This window comes from Scylla paramamosain, chromosome 2 (genome assembly GCF_035594125.1).
Source record: "Scylla paramamosain isolate STU-SP2022 chromosome 2, ASM3559412v1, whole genome shotgun sequence".
Lineage (NCBI taxonomy): Eukaryota > Metazoa > Arthropoda > Malacostraca > Decapoda > Portunidae > Scylla > Scylla paramamosain.
In genome coordinates this window covers 34648817-34662157 of record NC_087152.1, presented here as the reverse complement: position 1 = coordinate 34662157, position 13341 = coordinate 34648817, and positions in this window count along the sequence as shown.

Below are 13341 nucleotides of genomic sequence, written 5' to 3'. Positions count from 1 at the left end.
AGTGAAGCGGTACTGTTGTTGTTGTTGTTGTTATTATTATTATTATTATTATTATTATTGTTATTATTATTATTATTATTATTATTATTATTATTATTATTATTATTATTATTATCATTACTATATTATTATCATTATTACTATTATAATTTATTATTATTATTATTACCATCATCATCATCATCATCAGTACCATCACTGTTGTGTAGTTGGTCTGTGTCCTTTTATTCCCCTGTGGTATTGTATCGTTGCAGACCACCTTGTTTTTTATTCTTTATGCGCTGCACGGTGTCATTGGCATCTACATTTATTTTCTACTGTTTTTTCTCTGTTACTTATGTATTGAATCTATTTGTTTTGCAGAATTGATTTATTATCATACTACTTGATTTTCGCTAAGTTAATATTTATGTAATTTCCTTATTTGTGTTGTGTAGGATACTTTCTACTTAAGAGTGTTGAGGTTTGTGTTTTCTTGTTTTATGTTCACTATGTAAAGGTGCACACTGGAATGGTAAATGTTACTGATAATGATAATGTTCACTATGGATGACAAATTAATTGAAGAACAAACATCGAAAAATTGATTTTAATAAAAAACATCCTGCATAGTGCTTTATACCAAGTGACGCGCACATGGACTTTAGAGATGCGATGTACCTCACATGAAGGCCTAAGTGAGAGTGAGTGGTGGGTGGAGCTGAAGGCAGTGCATACAGGGTTACCAGATTACTGAAGCAAAAAAGGACAAAGGCAAAAAAAAAAAAAAAAAAAAAAAAAAAAAAAAAAAAAAATATATATATATATATATATATATATATATATATATATATATATATATATATATATATATATATATATATATATATATATATATATATATATATATATATATATATATATATTAGAAGTGGAATAATAACAAGTTTTGGTCTTTACTGCAGATTTTTTACTGTCATTGTAAAGAATTTGGGATTTTTTTATATCTTATTTTCTTTCTTTCTTTCTATATATATATATATATATATATATATATATATATATATATATATATATATATATATATATATATATATATATATATATATATATATATATATATATATATATATATAAAGAAAGAAAATAAGATATAAAAAAATCCAATTTACACTGAGATTGGTGGGTTCAGGAGTGAGTGCAAAAATACTAACAAGACATTATGAAAGCGTTCTTGGCACAAAGAAGTGGCCGTGTTCATGACGTGTACCTTATCCCTGCCTCCTTGCTTCACAACCATGGAGAAGGACTTTCGCTCTGCAGGCATTATGTTATTCTAGCAGCAATGTCATAACAAGCTAATCGTTATTAGTCCACACACTTGACCATATTTTAATTTTTTTTTTCATATAAAACTAATCGATGAGTGCACGCGGACCTCGCTGAATCAACTGGCCCGCGGAGCCTCAGTTGCATCACACTGCTCTAGGCCATGTTTTTTTTTTTTTCCACTCTACGTAACAACCAGAACGATCTCTTTCTGGGGATGGAAAACGAGTTCACCAATGACTCATCACAACACAATATACGGTTCTTTCTAAAGTTCAGCCGTGGACCTCGCGGGTCGTCAACATCATCACCCAGCTGATTTGTCCAATTTTCTCTTATTGTTATTCAATAACACACTTGTTTTAGGAGGCGGCGAATAAGCTCACCATATGAAATAAAGTTATTATGGCTAAATGAGGCATATTTAAACCACATATTCAAGAAAAGGCCCCCCCAAAAAAAGCCAGATTTGATAATTCAGGCCAAACTAAACATCCTAAGGGTAAATGCTTGAAAAAAACAAATTTGAGTTTTTTGGCCTAAAAAAAAGGCGAATCTGGCAATCTTGATTGAAGAGAAGCATCAGTCAGTCAGGCTCCGGCTACCATGCTACCTCTATGCACTTCTCATAATGGAGCGCCGCACGCTGCATAGTTACCCCTGCAGCAGTGACCCCTGGTACCTCAAATCCCGATGATAGTCACTAACTGATTGGGTCCTTGACTTTTCAAAACCCCTCACAAGTAATTGTCCACCCTGTGGTGGGAGGAGGAGGAGGAAGAGGAGGAGTAGGAGCAGAAGGAGAATGGAAAATTGGAGGAAAAGGAGGAGAAGAATAAAAAGAAAGTCCAAACAGCAACAGACCTTGAAGTCTTTACTGGGGTGTTTGGGTAACTAATCTGTGCTAACTAGTGGGAGAGAAAAACAGGATAGCGCAGAAAGAGGAACCAAAAGAATACAAAAGAAGACCTAACAGCATCAGACCATGAGGTTTTTACAAGACTGTTTGGGTAACTATTTTACTCTATTAGTGAGAGAGACAGGATAGCACAGAAGGAGGCTCCTTCCACCCCCAGTCCCTGTCCCTTCAGGCAAGGCTGGCATAAAACAAAAAAAAAAAAAAAAAAAATGGTTCCATGCTGTATAGAAAAAAAAAACAAAAAAAACATGGAATTTGAGAGGAAACTAAGAAAGAGATGAGAACTACTTCTACTGCATACAATCTACATGCAGTCCTATTATTTGTGTCATCTGATGAGCCGCTTCATCTACCTTAATATTTGATTTTCTAGGGCACATTTTAACTAGACCGTAGTACTGGGTCCGTTTCCTTTTACCATAACTGTGACGGGGTCAGCAGAGAGTCACTGAGGAACAAGCCATCACTGAGGTCTCTTTATTCTGGTTCTTTATTTTTGTTACATAGTAATTGCTTCCCTTCCTTAGTGAAATATACACCCATCAGATGACAGGTAATGCGGAGTGAACGTGTTTGTTAGTCAGACATGAACAATGACAACCGGGGATTAGTGTCTAGACACTCGTCAAGACGGGTTTTAAATGAGTCAACAGTACCTGAGTTAACGACGCTTGATGGAACACAATTCCAGATATTTATGACACAATTGAAGAAAAAAATATTTGGCTTCATATGTTTGAAATCGCTCACTTATTATTTTGAAGCCATTGTTTCTTGAAATATTAGACTGGTGAAGGGTTAGGAAGAGTTCAGGTGTGATTTTTGTGAAACCCATAAAAGTGTTGTAAAGCAATATCAGATCCCCTCTTAGCCTGCGTTTGGATAGGGCGAACAGATCTTGTTCTTGAAGGTGTTCCTCGTAGGGTTTATTGGGAAGCCTTGGGATAATTTTGGTTACTCTACTTTGTATTTTTTTTTCTCAATATCCTTTCTGTATTAGGGTGACACAGACTGTACATTGTATTGAAGATGAGGACGTACGAGTGAGTTGTACAAGGCCAGAATTATTTATTTATTTATTAATTTTATTTTTTTTCAGATTTGAAGGTGAAAGATCTTTTTATGAAAACTATCAATTTATTGTGAATTTTAATGACTTTCGGTGCAATGTTTGTTTGGTTCAAGATCTGTTGTAACTAAAACTCCCAGATATTTTTCAGGATCCAAACTTTTGATGGGGGCATTACTCATTCTATAATTTTCCTCCGGACTGCTATTTCCGACATTCATTACGTGGCATTTATCAAAATTTGAAGTTATAAGTAACTTTTCAGACCATTCAGTGAGTGTCAATGTCATTTTGCAAAATTTGACGTTGGTTTGGTGAGTCATCCTTGTTAGCAATTTTAGTATCTACGAAGATACTCAGTTATGGAATGTTTATAGTAACTGATGATGCTGATGTCATGTGTGTTTTTCTAAACGAACATTAATTGCGCCGATTGAATATTTGATATTGTCTGTGTTTTGCACGATGACTGCGTTGATCAGTGAATATGGTGAAGAGACAAAGTGACACCTGATAACTTTGAATGATTTGAAGATGAATGCGAGTGAGAAATTTTGACTTGTTATAAATGTAAATAATTAGTAGTTATTAATTAGAAAATGAAAATATTTGATGAAAATAAACTATATCCACCGGCCTGGCGTTATCATACATATAATACTTAGTCGTGAGGAAAGTTCAGTAAATTCGTTAGGCATGAACGTTTATTTCTCAGTCCGTGCTGAGAGTCCTTTATAATGCGATTACTTTCCAGGAAATCTAGTGTTTTATCCCTTGTCATTGATTCCATAAGCTTACCCACAACTGACGCGAGGCTTATGGGACGGTGGTTTTGAGAGTGAGATTTGTCACCTTTTCAGAGGAAAGGTGCGACGTTTGTTGGTTTCCATTCGTCTGGGAATTGTCGAGTGTTTAATGATTTGTTGAATAATATGGATAGAGGCTTGGCAAGCTCGTTTTTAGCCTCCTTCAAAGAGTTGTCATTTAGGGTTTGAGTGGCTGGTTACCGACCGTCAGTTTTCTCCAATCTCTGTCTCTCTCTCTCTCTCTCTCTCTCTCTCTCTCTCTCTCTCTCTCTCTCTCTCTCTCTCTCTCTCTGAATAAGAACGGAGACGATTAAAAATATTAAAAAGTAAGGAAAACATAACAATAAGGTTAATAAGTGGAGAGAGAGAGAGAGAGAGAGAGAGAGAGAGAGAGAGAGAGAGAGAGAGAGAGAGAGAGAGAGAGAGAGAGAGAGAGAGAGAGAGAGAGAGAGAGAGAGAGAATGCATATAATGTCGTAATGAAATGAAACTTAAGTTATTCTTATCGATGTCGCGGGATTATTCTCTGAAAAGTGAGGGACAATATCGTAGCAAAAGGAGAGAAATAGAGAGAAAGGGAGGAACAGATAGAAGGAGGAAGCAAGGAGAAGGAAGACTTACGAAGGGTGGAGACTTGACTTAACGTGGAGGAGCACCCCGCCTCCTTCTCTGCACTGTCTTTCGCAGCTGGCCAGAGTGTGTCCTGGAAGTGCAAAGTCAGCAAAAAAAAAAAATCTCTGCTCGATATATTAATGCAGGATTCCGTCACACCTATGACATCGTGTTCCTCCATGTAAACGATCTCTTCCAAATCCTGAAATTTACTTGTCAAAGTGCGCGCATTGACATAACAAAACTTGAGACTCCTGCGAACAGATGGGACACTTTCATCATTAATTACTGCGCTGTCAGTGGATGTTCCTGTCGAGTCGCGCTTTTTCATATGTAATCTTTCATCACATCGTGAGTAGGAAGAGAATAGGTTGCAGAATGGAAGGAGGAGGAAGACTAAAAGGAGGAGGTGAATAAGAACGAAAACGATTAAAAAAAAGAAAAAATAGAGAAAAATATTAATAAGGAAATCACGAAGATGAAAGTAAAGAGGGAAAAGGGGAAAAAAATAAGGTTAGAAGGGAATAAGGTAAAGAAACTAAGGACAGGAGTGGCATGAAGAGTCAGTGAAATGAAGGGAGAGAAGGAAGACTTACGAAGGATTATAAATGGCAACGAACTTTCATATTGGTGCTGGCCTGACTGACTTCACTATCCTGCACTGGTTGAGTCACTACTATGAGGGGGAAAGCATACTGCAGTAAAAACCTCCTAGACTTTCAGCAGTCATTCCAGCCAAAGCTTACCGTACAGGTGAGAGAGAGTGGTAGTCAACCTGGGGGCATATATTTTTTTCAAAGGGTGCTTTGAAATAGTGGCGTGCTTGGAGGGGTACGTGACATGGCCAGTGTGTATAAGAGTGCTTAGTACGAAAACATGTTTTAGAAAGAACCATGGAAGAAATTAATTTTAACAGAGATTAAGATATTACAAATTTATGCATAACATTGTTATATTACACTGAGATGTAATTAGGGTCTAATAGCTATTTTGTATGTTTAGTATAGTTTTTCAGTCTCAAAATTAGAGAAAATATCAAATATTTTTATAATTCTTTCATTATTAATTGTCAAAGGCGCTAGGGTACATGAACTCCTCAAAAGCTCTCCCAAGGCTGCATGAAGCGGTAAATGTTTACTTTCTTGACCGGCTCAAGTTGAGAGATGAAAATTTTTTTTTTCTGATAAATTTTGGTGTGTTTTGAATTTATCTGCTAACTGTTTCCATGACAAATCAGCCTTTCTTTTTTTTTTCTCCCACCCCCACCGGAGACAGGCACAGCTCTCTTTCGTATTTTTTTTTTCGAGTTCTACCTTCTATAATCTTAGGGAACTCTAAAAAAGCTAAAATAGAGCCAAATACCGCCTCTTACCACCAAAAAATAAATAGAGAGCTGCCTAGTATTGCTGCTGTTCTTGTTATGATGGTCGCCATGCTCTTGATCTTGCTCTTGCTGCTAACATCCTAACCTAACTAAATCTAACTAAACCTAGCCTAACCTGACTAAACCTAACTAAACCTAACCTAACCTAACAAAACCTAACCTAACTAAACCGGTAAATATGAAATTAAGCCGCACCAACAGTAATACCCTATGTATTCTTGGCGGGTAGCGTCGTTATAATGAATTTGCGAGACATGTATGGGGTTATAAATACTCAGAATAAAAGGATCTATCTGATGAGAGAGATAAGAATTACCCTTGTTCCACTGGCAAGAAAAGTAACAAATACCCATGAACCAGCAGAAAAAGGTGAAAGAAAACTTGTATAGTGGATGTAATAAGAGTGACGTAAGCAAAATTCTCAGGATCAGTATTCAGGATAGAACAAGAAATAAAGGGTTCAGTCTTGAAAAAAAAAAGTTATATTTGAAAAAAGTGATTGGAAACAAAATAGTGGAAGAAAGATTGAATGTTATTGCTGAGTCATTAAGGAACTTCAAAAGAAGATTAGACATATTTATGGATGAAGATGAAAGATGGAAATATGCTGGGCTGCCAAGTGTAGTGTTGTTGGCTTCTTGCAGCTTCCCTTATTTTCTTATTTTCTTATGTTCTTACGAAGTGAAGTGAAAAGTGAAAACGATGATGAGAATACGGAGGTGATAAGAGTCTAAAAGAGGAAGAACAAGGAAAAAGAGAGGATGCTGATAAAAAAGAAATGTAAGGAGGGAGATAAGGAAGGTAATAACGGTGAGAGAGAGAGAGAGAGAGAGAGAGAGAGAGAGAGAGAGAGAGAGAGAGAGAGAGAGAGAGAGAGAGAGAGAGAGAGAGAGGACATGTACTGCTGGATTTATTACCACATCTTATTGGACTTTTATCATAGAGGACATGTATTGCTGGATTTATTAACACGTAAGTATGTACATATAAGCCAAAATAATGATAACTAAATAATTTATTGATATTGAATTTGATGTTATTATAAATGAATAAATAAATAAATCACGATGATGAAGATAAAGATGTGAGTTTCCAAGATGACGATACAATTCCAGTTTTTTCGTTGATGATGCGATTCCACGATAACAATGCGATTCCACAATAACGATACAAGTTTCCACGATAACGATGCGATTCCAATTTCCACGATAACGATGCGATTCCAATTTCCATGATAAAGATGCGATTCCAGTTTCTACGACAATGATGCAATTCCACGATAAAGATGCGATTCCAGTTTCCACGATTGCGATGTGGTCGATGGCGATAACGAAGCGGTCGATAGCGATAACAAAACAATATAACGTCTGCTTACTTACATAGGTACTGGGACGAACCCTTTCTCCCCAAGGTTCCATCCCATCGCAGCGCCTCACACGGGTCGCCACGAGCACTGACCCACCACACACCACTCCCCAACCACCGTCATGAAGTGAGCCCTCTTCTCCCCTAAAGGACCCCTCGTACTGTCAGTGTCTGGTGCATGGTGCACAGCGTGCCATCGTTCATGGCGAGTGGTTCAGCCCGGTGTCATCATTCACCAGACTCTATGGAAGGAGCCCTTATCTTTCCATTAGGACCACCCTTCCGGGCAACATCTAGTGAATGGTAGACCTTGCCTAGTGTGAGGCGCTGCAAGTGGACGACTACTATTGAAGCTTGAGGCTGCAAATGAAAAGGAGGACCTGCTGCCGGGCCTCTCTGATCCGTCAGAGCCTGACCCGTCACGGCCCTCGAGAAATTTTGTCCGAAAGCTCTCAACCATCATTTAAATTTGGTGGCAAATGAAAAAATGGCTTTTGTTTTAAAGTGTGCAAGAGTGAGATGATCAATGAAACAAGGTGAGGCAGCCTTGCTCCTGAGTATTTGAGTGTTCCTTGCATGTTTGCTGCCTGTGAATATGCGCAGGTACGTGTATGACTTGATAGAAGCAGTAATCCAATGGCAGGTGTTTGATAGGGAACTTTAGAAGATTAGGTAACATTCTGGATAGTTGGGATGAGTTTACACAGTTTACAGTTTGTAATTAGTTGTCCAAGACTCGAAGTGTAAATAAATTTATAAAAAAAAAAAGAACTAACATTGAATAAATTATGAGAAAAATGAGTAATAAGAAAGAAGAAATGCAGGAAAAGGAAGATGAGGAGAAGAAGAAGAAGAAGAAGAAGAAGAAGAAGAAGAAGAAGAAGAAGAAGAAGAAGAAGAAGAAGAAGAAGAAGAAAAAGAAGAAGAAGAAGAAAAGAGGAGACATAATGAAAGGAGAAGGAATAGGAAGAATACAAAGGAAGTGAAATAACAACATTCTCTGAGGAAAGGATAGCAGGATAGCAAAGTTGATAGCTCCTCCCCACCACCAGCCGACGATGTCATGAAAAGAAGAGCAACGATGTTGTATTGAAAAAAAAAAAAAAAAAAAAAAAAACAGATGGAATTTATGTTTACTTTGTTGGGGAACGTGTAGACGCTTGGCACGAAGTGTGGATATCTGAAGCAGCAGCCTTGCCTGGCACTTTGTAGGGAGGCAGCTGTCAGTCAGTCCCCTAGCTGAGTTAGTGTTTTTTCTTTTCTTTTTTTATGTAGGAGGGACACCGGCCAAGGGTAAGAAAAACGTATAAAAAAAAAAAAAAAAAAATCCACTGAGATGCCGGTCCCCGAACAGGGTCCGAAACCTTTCTCTTGATGATTCAAGTCATACGAAGGTGGAAATACAGAAGAAGGTAGGGAGTTCCAGAGTTTACCAGACAAAGGGATGAATGACTGGGAATACTAGTTAACTCTTGCATTAGAGAGGTGGACAGAACAGGGGTGAGAGAAAGAAGACGGTCTTGTGCAGCGAGGCCACGGGATGCAACTTCCAAGATCAGAAGAGCAGTTAGCATGTGTAGGACAAAAGTAGCCGGGCTGAGCGTTGTCAAATGTTTAATTTCAACCTGTTAAACACACCACAATAAGACAATTGATACTGACAATGTAATCCTGGCCAGTGCAATAAATCAATAAACTCACAGTGATAATGATACAAATACTCCCCCAAACGTGGACCCAATGCTGATAGTGGTAAAATATTCCCGAGAAAAAGCGAAAATGTTGTACCAAATCCCTGAACTAATTTCAACATGCTCACGTACTCGTATGTAGATAATAATCACTATACGGAAAGAAACGTAATGCTGAAAGGTATACGTACTTCAGTGGCCCTATAGCACTCTCGTCCTAAGCAGTGCTGGACAGCCGCCTCAAATCTGCACACGCGTCACCACTCGGACAGTTACCATGCAGCGTGACCTGAATCACGTCATACATTCACACAACAATAAAAACCTGCCCTATTATCACAGCTGAACAAGTAACACCAATACTGAATATTCATCATAACACTATCTCACCTAACACCACGTAACTCTGTAAGCCCGCCGTACAATACAGCGTGAAAACACAGTAGTATAGATGATACATACATCACTGGTCCTAATTAGCCCGAAGCAGTCCTGAGATCACTTGCACTGGCCCCACACTCTGGCCACCTTGCTCCACCGAATCCAAGCGTTCAAGAGACGTAGTCACATGACATAACACAGTAGCAAGGTGAACCATCCACGGGGTGTAGGTAGAGCGGCAGGACTGGCTCAAGTCTGCCCGACAGCCCTCACCAAGACGCTGCCACGTCAGCGAACGAGCAAATGACGAACTACATGCGTGTATGATACACGCATGTAGTTCGTCATTTGCATTCATGATACAGCATGAAAATAGCGGTAGAAGATAGCTAGAGATGCAACATTGCGGCGACGAGAAAGAGGCTGAAGACAGTCAGTTAGAGGAGAGGAGTTGATGAGACGAAAAGCTTTTGATTCCACCCTTTCTAAAAGAGCGGTATGAGTGAAACCCCCCCAGACATGTGAAGCATAAGATAAGGCCCTTGTACAGAGTTAGCAGCTGAAGGGTGAGAAAAACTGGCGGAGACGTCTCAGAAAACCTAACATCATAGAAGCTGTTTTAGCTAGAGATGAGATGTAAAGTTTCCAGCTTAGATTATAAGAAAATGACAGACCGAGGATGTTCAGTGTAGAAGAGGGGGACAGTTGAGTGTTATTTTTCCCTCTCTAAACACAGCCCATCACAGGTCGAACTTTGCCTGGCGCCACAGGGTGGTGGTACTTCTTTTTCCTGTGATGGCGGTAGTGTTGCTTTTTCTTTTTCTTCTTCTTCTTCTTCCTCTAATGGCGGTGATGATGCTGCTTCTTCATCTGATAGCAGTGGTGGTAGTTCTTTTTCTTCCTCTTTATCCTATGAATGCGAGGATGATGCTTCTTCTCTTGTTTTCTTCCTCTGATGGCGGTAATGATGCTTCTTCTTCTTCCTGTTCTTGTTCTTCTAGGGTGAGTAGCCAGAATCAGAGTGGGAAGAAGTGATGCACACTCACCTCCCATGCTCCCCAGAGCCAGTCAGAGTCAGTCAGAGTGGGGATAGTAGGAGGTACTGCACACTCACTTGTCCTGCTCCCCCGAAGCAGTGAGGTTGGTCAGTCATGTTTGTGGTCTTTGGAGTTGCCAGTATGAGTCAGGATGGGAGACTGGGAAGGGTAGGGAGGTTCTGCACACTCTGTTGCCAGAGTCAGTAGGGAATTGCTGCACACTAACCTTGCCAGGATCAGTTGCCAGGATCAGTCAGGCAGGTGCTGCACACTCACCTCCCCTCCTCTCCAGAGTCAGTCAGGGTCAGTCAGGTCTGTAGTCAGTGTTAGATTGGAGAGAGTAGGAGGTATTGCACTCACCTCCCCCGAATCAATGAGTGAGTCACCTTGGTGGTCAGACAGAGTTAAACCGGGAGACCGGGAAGGGTAGGGAGGTGCTGCACACTCACCCACCATGCTCCCCAGGGTCAGTCAATTTGGTGGTCTGTTGCCAGAGTCATTAGCCAGAGTCAGGCTGGTCGTCAGAGTCAGGCTGGTCGTCAGAGTCAGATTGTGGTTAGGGAGGTGCTGCACACTCACCTGCCCCTAAGAGTCAGTCAAGAGTCAGTCAAGAGTCAGTCTGAAGTTGTCAGGTTAGTTGTTAGTTTGGAGTTGCCTGAGTCCGTCAGGTTGGTGATAGGGAACTGGTTGGTAAGGAGATGCTGCACATTCACCTCCCCTTAGTCAGTCAGGTTGCCAGGGTCAGTGTCCAGTTTCAGTCAAGCTGAGAGAGTAGGAGTCAGAGTCAATCAGGTGGTGATCAGAATCAGAGTCAGAATCAGTGAGGATGGTGGTCTTTGGAGTTGCCAGGATGAGTCAGGATGATGGTCAGAGTCAAACTAAGAGACTGGGAAGGGTAGGGAGGTGCTGCACACTCACCTCCCATGCTGCCCAGAGTCACTTAGGTTGGTGGTCGGTACAGTTGGAGCTGCTCTTTGGAGTTGCCAGGATGAGTCAGGTTGGTGGTCATAGTCAAACTGGGAGACTGGGAAGGGTAGGGAGGTGCTGCACACTCACGTCCCATGCTTCCTTAGGTCAGTCAGTTTGGTGTCTGTTGCCAGAGTCAGTAGGTGGTCAGATTGGGGGTTAGGGTTAGGGTTAGCGTGCACACTCACCTCCCCTGCTCCCCAGAGTCAGTTAGGCTGGTCGGTACAGTTGGAGTCAGTTAGGTTGGTGGTGGGTACAGTTGGAGTCAGTTAGGTTGGTGGTCGGTACAGTTGGAGTCGCTCTTTGGAGTTCTTCTTTCTCTGATCGTTGTAATGATGCTGCTTCTTCCTTCTTGTTCTTCTTGTTCAGTCAGGTTGGTGGAGTTGCCAGGGTGAGGTTGATGATGGTCAGGGTCAAACTATGAGACTGGGAAGGGTAGGGAGGTGCTGCACACTCACCTCCCATGCTCCTTCCATGGTCAGTCAGTTTGGTGGTCTGTTGCCAAATTACACATTTGTAAAGTTGGTTGTTGGAGATGCCAGGGTCAGTAGGGAGGTGCTATGCACTCACCTTGCCAGGGCAGGGTAGGATAGGGTAGGGATCAGGGTCAGTCAGGTCCGTAGTCAGGGTCTCTACATTTGCCAGGATGAGTCAGGTTGATGATGATGGTCAGAGTCAAACTGGGAGACTGGGAAGTGTAGGGAGGTGCTGCACACTCACCTCCCATGCTCCCCAGGACCAGTCAGTTTGGTGGTCTGTTGCCAGATTACACATGTAAGTCAGTCAGGTTGGCTGTTGGAGATGCCAGGATAGGGTAGGGATCAGGGTCAGTCAGGTCTGTAGTCAGTTTCTGTACATTTGGAGTTGCTCTTTGGAGTTGTCAGGATGGGTCAGGTTGGTGGTTAGAGACTGGGAAGTGTAGGGAGGTGTTGCACACTCACCTCCCATGCTCCCCAGGGCCAGTCAGTTTGGTGGTCTGTTGCCAGGGTCAGTCAGGTTGGTGGTAGGGAAGTGCTACGCACTCACCTGGCCAGGATCAGTTGTCGTGGTGGGGAGAGTAGGAGATACTGGTGGTCTGTACATTTGGAGTTGCTTTTTGGAATTGCTAGGATGATTCAAAGTCAAACTGGGAGACTGGGAAGGATAGGGAGGTGCTGCACACTCACCTCCCATGCTTCCCAAGGGTCAGTCAGTTTGGTTGTTTTTTTGGAGTTGCCAGTATCAGTTGCCAGGATGGGGAGAGTAGGAGGTGCCAGGATGAGTCAGAAAGGGGAGTCTTTGGAGATGAGTCTTTGGAGTTTCCAGAATGAGGTTGGTGGTGAAAGTCAAACTAGGAGACTGGGGAGGGTAGGGAGGTGCTGCACACTCACCTCCCATGCATCCCAGGGGAGGTGGCCAGTCAGATTCATAGTCATTTAGGTTGGTGGTGGTCAGGGGTCAGGTTTTTTTTTAATCTTTCTTGCCAGAGTTAGTCATTAATTTTGATAGTTTTTATTTTTTTTATCATTTTTTTTCATCTTTTTATTTTTCTTTTGCCTAGTGGGTGGGGAGAGAAGGGAAGGGAAGTGCTATGCACTCACCTTTATTTATTATTTATTTATTTTCTTTTGCCCGGTAGGTGGAGAGAAGGGAAGTGCTATGCACTCACCTTTATTTATTTATTTCATCTTTTTTTTTTTTTTTTTGTATTTTTATTATTTTTTTGCCTGGTAGTCCGTAGACTTGCCAGGGTTAGGTAGGGGAGAGAAGGGAAGCGCTGTGCACTCACCTCCCTTGCTCTCCCGGGGGTGGTAAGGCGGTGCCT